Below are 9,498 nucleotides of genomic sequence, written 5' to 3' on the forward strand. Positions count from 1 at the left end.
GAAACCATGGTAGAACACTGCCCACTCACTTCTTCATGTGGCTTATTCAGCTATCTGTCTTACACAGCTTAGGCTTACCTGCCTAGGGATGGCACTGCCCACAATGGTCTGGGCCCTTCTTTATTAACTATAAATTAAGTAAATGTCTCAGAGATGTGGCCATAGGCCAATTGAATAGAGGAAACTCCTCAATCTAGGGTTCCTTTTCCCAGGTGACTCTAAATTGTGTAAAATTAACAAAAACTAGCCAGCACAACTGACCCCTTTTCATTGACACACAAACACATCACTCTAAATCATGCCCTTTTCATATTTTGTCCCTAAGATCTCATTGTTAAAATCACAATCTAAAACACAGACCAACTTTTTAAAGTCCCACAGTTTTTTAAAAAAAACTATAATAATTTAAAGTTACGCTTCTCTTTAAAATTTCAGTCTTTTAATTGTAGGATTCTGTAAAATTAGAAATAATTTATATGCTTTCTTATTCCAAGAGGGGAGAACCAGGTGTAAAGCCAAATTCTCTCCTGGGAGGCCCGTACATGCTCTCTCAGCTCTCAGGACCTCTATCAGGCAGCACTGTGACCTTCTTAACTCCAGGAACTCAAGTTGTCCTCATGACCACTGATAAAACCAACACAATGTATTCTATTTGGGGTTTTGTATAGAGTTTATGATAGCCTATCCGGAAGAGATAGGATTTGCACCCTTGGGATCTTTCCCCTACATCTTGGCTGAGTTTCAGCTCCATGCTAGCCCAAGCACTGGCCAAGATGGTGATTTCATGTTGCCTCCCCAGATTCCTTTGTGTCTGTCCTTGGACCCATCTCTCATGCAATTGAAGCTGACCAATTGGGTCAGAAGGGTGACCATCTCTCCCTCTGTCTACAAAGTCTCTTAGGGTTCAGACATTCAGTTGTTACTGGTTCTTTAGGGAGACATGCCTATCCAACACCACAGCACAGTTATAATCAAAGCAAAGCAAAACCCCAAATCCACTGTGTAAATTATGTCTTATATATCTTAGTTGTCATCAAAACAAATTCAAATCTTCTGGAGTCCAAAGGGCTTGGATAGTACCATGTCTCCAGCTGTGTTTCCATAACACACAGTTTGTCTTACAGGCTGAGGTTGGCTCTGTACCATACCTTGGAATCTCCAGTACCCTAGCATCTCAATTGTAACCTTGGCTGTACTTTCACGTCACCACTCCTTTTCTCTTCATGCACCCCAACCCTACCACAGGATGCCAGATTATCTCCATGATCTCTTAAATCATGGAGTGAACCTTCACCAATGACCTCCAGGACTCTACAAAGACTCCAAGCTTCCACATGGTGCCAAGCCTCAGTTGCTACCCATGATCATTTCATGACTTCAAAATCAGTACCTGGGGGAGACTCTTACACATTGCCAAGTTCAGGTTCTAGCTTGAGATGCAGACTTGGGCCCCTCTGGACCACAGCTTCTGTGTGTTGAACCTGAAGAAATACACCCCAAACTATTTCACCTCAAAAATTCTCTCTCTTACAGCTGCGATTTTAGCCTCAGCAACCAATACTGATTGTCCCAGGAAAGTAAAGGCTTCACTTCAGTGGTGCTTGTTTCTTGTTAATCACATTTGATGCTTCTGCCCTAGATGACCAGAAAGCAGAGATTCTTAATTCAAATGAGCTCATGAACAGTACTTATAGTCTTTGCTTCCCACTGAATCTTTACAAATGCAACACCCATTTTCTGCCTTTCTCTCAGCATTATCTTATAAGTCCCATAGCAGCTCATTAAGCTGTAAGCACTGAATGGCTTTTCTAGTCCAAAGTTCCAAATGCTTCCACAGTCCTCCCCCAAACCAACACGGTCAGGTCTATCACAGCAGTATCCCATTCTCCTGGTATAAATTTCTGTCCTAGTATATTTTCTGTTTTTTTATTAAACAGCATGACCAAAAGCTATTTGGGAAAGAATGGGTTTATTTCACATTACACATTATAGTACATCATCAAGGGAAGCCAAGGCAGGAATTCAAAGTAGTAGCTTGAAGGCGAATTCATGGAAGAATGTGGCTTACAACCTTGCTTCCCCTGACTTGCTCAGCCACCTTTCTTATACAGCCAAGACCCACTTGCTCAGAGATGACACTGCCCACAGTAGACTGAGACGTCCTATATCAATTAGCAATCAAGAAAGTGTCTTACAGAAAAGGCCATAGGCCAATCTTGTGGCCTAAATTCCTCAACTGAGGCTCCCTCTTCCCAAATGCCTTTAGTCTATGTCAAGTTGACAGCAACTGAACAGTCACAGTCTACTTTAATGTCTTTGTGTGTGTGTGTGTGTGTGTGTGTGTGTGTGTGTGTATGTGTTTGTGTGTGATCCACTTTTAATTTGGGTTGGGTTGCTTTCTTGAAAGTATTTGGTTATTTACTAGAATGTGGGCAATTTACCAGTAGATTCACTGAGGAAGTAAAATTGCTTCCTTGCCCCCAGAGGTCTTTAACTACCAATAGTGCCTCAATTATGGGTCTGAACTCATGAGCTCCTCCCTCAGGTTCAATCTTGTGCAGGACTTGCATAGGTAACCATAGCTGCTGTCAGTTCATGAACCACGTCATATCCAGAAGACAGCATTTTACAACATTCCTCCTCATCCTCCAACCCTTTGATTCTCTCTGCCCTCTCTCTCACTCTGATGATGTTCCTTGAGTCTTGGAGGGGATGATAGAGATGTCCTATTCAGGGCTAAGCACTCAAGAGCCATTTACTCATGGAACTTTGACCAGTTGAGTCTCTTTATTAACTGATGCCCATTTCAAAAAGAAGCCTTTCCCATGAAAGCTGAGAGCAACCACTGATCTATGAGTAAAAATACTAATAATTAGAAGGCAGTCTGTTTACATGTCCATTTATCAAAGCAACAGAGTAAGTAGGTTCCCTTCTAGGGCTTATGAAGTCCCTGTCATGATTTTTTGACAAGATTGATAGTACCGGACATGAATTCCCTCCTATGGAGTAGGCCACAAACTCAGAGAGAAAGCATTTGGTCATCACCATAATAGCCAGGCCAATCTTATGTGACAGTTTGGAAAGTGTGGCACACAGGATCCATTTCTGAGTAAGACCATTGATGACTTCTCTCCCTTAGGGTCCTACATAGAACTTTCAGGCACTAGGAATGCAAGTCACCAAGGGAACTTTCCTCTTACTTTAAGCTTGTTTCTCTATGTCCTGTAACTAAATTGTGATGTGTTGAGCAATATCTAAATATATAGGTTGGTGGGGTATTATAATGAACTGTTTATTGAATGCTGTGCATTTAAGGCAACTATTAGTAACTTTCTTTCAATTCAGTGACTATCACTGACATATGCACTTTTACACAGAGCAGAAAGGAGCTAATTCAAGGGCTTTTCAGTATTTTCTTTTCACAACTCTCATTAAAACCAGAGATTGTTTAATAAAACATTGAAATTTCATTGATACACATTTCATACTCATTTAGAGGTATTCAATAAATGACATTAAAATGAATAATGTGGAAGATGGCAGACCTTAATTTTGAATCGTCTTGACTGAAAATATTTAGTGAAAAAGTTCATTTTTGAAAAAAAATGTATTGCCTTTACATTGTTCTTCCTATTTATTGTACAGTTTTTTATTCAATACTAAAGAAGACTAAGTTTTTTGTGCTATCAATAGATAGTTGTAATTGCTTCAAGGGTAGAGGTAATTTTAGCATAGAATATTAAAAATAGTTCTTTATAGGTTTCACCTTATTCATCAAATAAACATATATGTACCATTCAGGTTCATGATTGAGTTCTGGTCATAAAATTCTTCATATGCTATTTTACATATTTTTTTCTTTATTTTGGTGAAAATCATACATGAGTATTGTCCATGGTCTTGATATAGTGACCAAAATTAATGTGGTAGAAACATCTCAAATTCATATACTAATGATTATTCAGTCTTAACTTTCAGAAACAGAAAGTGAACTGAAATTGCCATAATCACTACTCCATGCTGTTTACTTTCTTCTAATGTGTGTGTGTGTGTGTGTGTGTGTGTGTGTATGTGTGTGTGTATTTGTAAAGGTAGTAATTAGTCAAAAAAAGATACTAAATACTTTTAATGTATAAAAAAGAAGATACATATAAACATATGTTTACTTATATCAGTTTTTTCAATATGTACTAAAACTGATGTATAAAGATATATATATCCTATAGAAAATATCAGCAAGACGTATATCTCATAATGAATAGATAATGAAAGTATATAAAATATTCACAACTTACTAGTAAAAAGACAACCAAATCAATTTCAAAATTACTAAAGAAGATGCTGGAATGATGGCTCAGTAGTTAAAAGCACTTGGGGCTCTAGCAAAGAACTTGCATTTGGGTCCCAGCACCCACATCAGGCAGCTCACAATAGCATATAACTCCAATTCCATATGATCTAATACCCTCCCCTAGCCTTCATGGACACCTGCACAATGTGGTGCACATACAGATAAGCAGTCCGACATACATACACATAAAATAAGCATATTATTTTAAAAGTATCAAAGAATTTTATTTTAATAATGGTGCCATACACAAAGATTCAAGTATGTTTTTGTGTTACAGAAATACAAATGAGATACTACTGGTCCCAGTTTGTTCTTCATTGCTATTATGAAATACTCTGACCAATACCAACTTGGGGAGGAAAGCATTTATTCAGCTTATATCTCCCAGGTCTCAATTCATCAGGGAGCCCAACATAGGAACTCAGGGCAGGAACCTGGAAGCAGGAGCTGGAGCACAGGCCATGGAGGAACTCTGTTTATTGGCTTGCTCTCCTGGCCCCTGCTCAGCCTACTTTCTTAGGCAACACAGGCCCACCTGCCCAGGGGTGGCACCACCCACAGTGGACTGGGCCCTCCCAAGTCACTCATCAAGAAGATGCCCCTCAGACATGGCCACAGGCCAGTCCAACAGAGGCAATTCCCCAATTGAGGCTCCCTCAACCCAGGTGTGTCAAGTTGAGACTAAAGCTCTCCAGCACACCACTGCATACACACTCTGCTTGCTAAAATAAAACAGATATAGCCGTGAAATACAGTGACTCTGCAACTCAGTGATTCTAGTGTTTCTATCATTAGGTTTAGGAAATTCACACAGAATTTCAGAGATTTCTTTCAGACTTTCTCTCTTCTCTACCTGATGTTATCATTCTGATTTTTTAACTTCTATTTCCCTCACACTAACATTCTAATGTTTCAATATTCTTTCTTTTCTGCAATTACATTCTAGAAGTTTCTATTGTCTTTTCCTCATGCTCACTGACTTCTCTCCTTGACCTACATAGTGTTTTGTGTGTTTTTTATTTCTATCATTCACATTTGATTCTTAGAATTTCCATCTCCTGAGTTGTTACCCTTCTCTTCTGTCATGTTATCTAGTTTCTTCATTAAGCTTTGATTTATTCATCATAGTTGCTTTAAATTCCAGGTCTGATGATTCCATTTAGCTCTAATGCTTGCTTAATCTCTTACAAATATATTTTCTGGTTCTTCTTAAAATATGCTTCAATTACAATTTTATTGCTGGCTAGTCATGATAGACTAACTTAAATGAACTGAGGTAACTAGATCTTTCCTTTGAAATTCCTGGTATAGTTGGCCAGGAGCTCAGCTGTGTTTACTGTTTGGGGTAATTGTGGGTGTTAGATGCTAAATTTCCCATTGCTGTCTTTTATTATTGTCTCCCTGGTAACTTTAGGGTTCCCTAGAGAATTCTTACAGAAGACACAGTGATTTCAGTTGCATTGTCTAGTTATTATATGAGTCATGTTGATTGGTGTGATTCAAAGTTGTGGAAGAAAGGTATTATTTATTGATATAGTTTCAGATTTTAGTTTACCTATGCCCTGGGGGTGTGATCACAAGTGCTCCAAATATCCTTCCTCTCTATACTGTAACTTGAGATACAATACCTGTCCTAGTTTGATTTTTTTTTGTTGCTTTCATAAACACCATGATCACAAGCAACTTAGGGGAGGAAAGGGTTTATTTGGTTTACACTTCCATGTCACAGTTCATAACTGAAGGCGGTCTGAGCAAGAACTCAAGCAAAAACTGAAGCAGAAACCATGGAGGAGTGCTGCTTACTGGCTTACTCACTGGCTTACTCAAGTAACTTTCTGATCCAGCTCAGGCCCATCAGCCTGTGAATGGTGCTGCCTACATTAGGCTGGGCACTTTCCACCATTCATCAGTCAAGATAACCTTTCACAAACATTCCGCAGGTAAGTCTGATCTAGGCAGTTCTTCAATTGAGGTTCCCTTTTCCCAGGTGACTGTTTATTGTGTCAAGTTGGCAATAAAAGCTAACGAGGACAATACAGGAAGCTAAAGTTGGATGTTTCTCTTCCATTTGTGGAAGGCTGGAGCAGGCTACAGTTGTGGTACTAATGCCATTGAGGAATATGTAAATGTCTCAGTCTCTTGGATAAAGAAACCAAAGAGAATTTCCTTGTCAGGGATTTTTACACTACTAGATTAGCATGTGTCACCACCTCTCTCCTATATTTCACGAGGCTAACTACTTATATCTGTGGTCTGTGTTTCCATATACTGCAGGGAACACTAGAAGGTGCTAGTGTCTCTGGGACTAAGCACACTGAAAGTGACAATGTCTGAGATCCAAGTGACTTGTGAACACCATCACTATTACCCAAGAGCAGGTACTATACACTGGAATGTGGAAGCCCTGGAATCTGTTCCAGGTAGTAGATACTTCCCACAGCATGTACTTAGGCTAACAAAATCTTGCTTATATTTTAGGAGATTTGTTAGCTTTATGCTGTTATTGTATGCCCCAGGTGGTAAGATATTCTATTATAAAGAAATCAGAGATTTATTTTCTCAAAATGTTGCCCTTAATTCAACAAAAATTTACCCTGCATTCTTTTTTTATTGATTTCAGAATTTCATACAATGTATTTTGTTCACTTTCTCTCCAACCCTTCTGCACTCAAGACCCCCCATTTAATGTCCTCCATTATTGTCTGTCATTTTCTTTCCTTTATTAAACTTATTTTTATTTTTTGTTTTTGAAAAAAAGGCTACATATAGATTCCAATTCATGCCTCCCAAGTGCTACTGGATATGGGTCAACAATGCCTTGGTGTCTGGTCAAGATTTAAGAAAAAAAATTTTTCGAAAGGGTTTTTCTGGGACCTATTTTTCATTTGTTTTTTTTCAGCTGACCATTCTGCTTATGTTTGAAAAATTGTAAACACATCTCATAAATTATTACTGGCTAGAGATTTGTTTCATTATTTTGGATTTTTTAAAAATGAAATTTAAAGTCTAAGTTTCCCTGGGATATGGTAATTTAAACATAGTTCTGTTGAAATTCTTCCCATAAGCACAATATGCACAATTTTACACACAGCATCTCAGAGGCATTCAAAAGTATTTGCAATGATTCCAGTTAGATCATTTACTTATTCAACAATCTTTCAGTCTCGAGTATGTCTTGTCCTCAGCATTCTCCTAGATGCTGGTACTACAGTAGTGTATATGTTAGAATAGTACCATACTCCCGCGGTGCTTGTGTAACTGAGATGCTTTATGCAGACCAGTAGTTGCTTGTGTGATAAGTAGAAAGAAATTTCATGTTGCTTTAGAAGTGAGGGGATAAATTACTAGCAATGTGCTTGTAACAGAAGAATGAAATTCAATGCATGATATTCACAATGACCAAGATAAAGAAACTATCCAGTTATCCACTGAGAGATTAATGGAAATATGTGTGCATTATGATATATGACATGATATATATGATGGATATACCCAATGGAATATTATTCAATCTAAAATAGATTATTCTTCCACTTGTGACAACCTTAATGACCATTGGGGACACTATGCTAAATTGAATAAAATAGGTACAGGAAGACAAACACATATGAGAACACTTAAAATGTAAAGTTCCTAAAATAGTTAAATGCATAGAAGCAGAGAAGAGAATGGCAATTACCAAGGGCTTGGAGTTTTGAATAAGAAAATTGTAATTGGTTGAAGAATTAGTATAAAGTGTCAGTTATTCAAGATAAGTAAGTCATGTAGCCACACTATACAACATAGTGTTGAAAATATTATACTAGGAGTGTTCTAGATAGCTTTAGTGTCAACTTGACACACCTGGGTTGTGGGAGCCTCAATTGGGGAATTTCCTCTATTAGACTGGCCTGTGGCCATGTCTGTAGGGCATCTTCTTGATGAGTGATTTAGGAGGGCCCAGCCCACTGGGGGTGGTGCCACCCCTGGGCAGGTGGGCCTGTGTTGCCTAAGAAAGTAGGCTGAGCAGGGGCCAGGAGAGCAAGCCAGTAAGCAGCATTCCTCCATGGCCTGTGCTCCTGCTCCTGCTTCTAGGTTCCTGCCCTGAGTTCCTATGTTGGGCTCCCTGATGAACTGTGACCTGGGAGATGTAAGTTAAATATAAACTTTCCTCCCCAAATTGGTATTGGTCAGAATATTTTGTCACAGCATTAAAGAACAAACTAGGACAATGAACTTAAAATGTATTATGAGTATAGAGATTGTTAAAGTCTTTTAAGGAAGGACAGAAGGAAACTTGGAGAAGATGGATCTGTCTGTTGCCTTGATTGTTCTATTTCATGAGTTTTACATGTCTTCAAATTCATCAAATAGTGTGCATTAAATATAAGCAGATTTTGTGTATCGGTTATACCCCCCAATAAATTATTAAAATAAATTATTTAAAAGGAAATGATGTAACATATGAGATACACTTACAGTATGTGTGGAAAATTTAATTTAAAAATTGCTCTGTTAAGCTCAGAGCCAGCTTCAGCAATATAAACACAATGCAAATTCTAATTATATTTGTAATCTCCAAACAGAGGAGAAGGAATGGTCTTGATGAGAGGTCTTTCTTTAACAAGTTAATGAACTCAGTAAATTGTTTAGGTCTTAAGAGGAATTGGGATTGTTCAAAAACATGCAGGAGGCAGGTGTGTAGAACCTATGGAAAGTTTAAAGTGCTTCTTCTCTTCATTTTGCTTAGAGAAATGAAATCTTTTGAAAATGAAACTGTTGGAAAATAGTTTAAACCATTCTAAGCCCCTAACTAAAATAACAGAAGCCATTATAAAAATATTCTACTCCTTTAGACATTGTCCAAATTTGATGTTGAGAGAGGACTTCAGTTGTAATCTGATACATAGATATGTGTGATCAGATTTTACCTTTGCCATTAGAATACTTTTAGGTAGTCATGAAAAGACCAGTTTTCAATAATAGTAATAATAATCCTGGATTTTTAACTTTCTCACAAAAAAATCTTTACAATATTAACCATGAATTTGTGTAATTTAAGAAAGCTGATCTTGACAGACTTGGTGGCACATGTGTTGCCAGAATGCAATCCCAGCTGTCTGGAGAAATATATAACATTCTTATGTGCATATATTTTGTGTGTATAT

This window comes from Nannospalax galili, unplaced genomic scaffold (genome assembly GCF_000622305.1).
Source record: "Nannospalax galili isolate Female #2095 unplaced genomic scaffold, S.galili_v1.0 scaffold347, whole genome shotgun sequence".
Classification (NCBI taxonomy): domain Eukaryota; kingdom Metazoa; phylum Chordata; class Mammalia; order Rodentia; family Spalacidae; genus Nannospalax; species Nannospalax galili.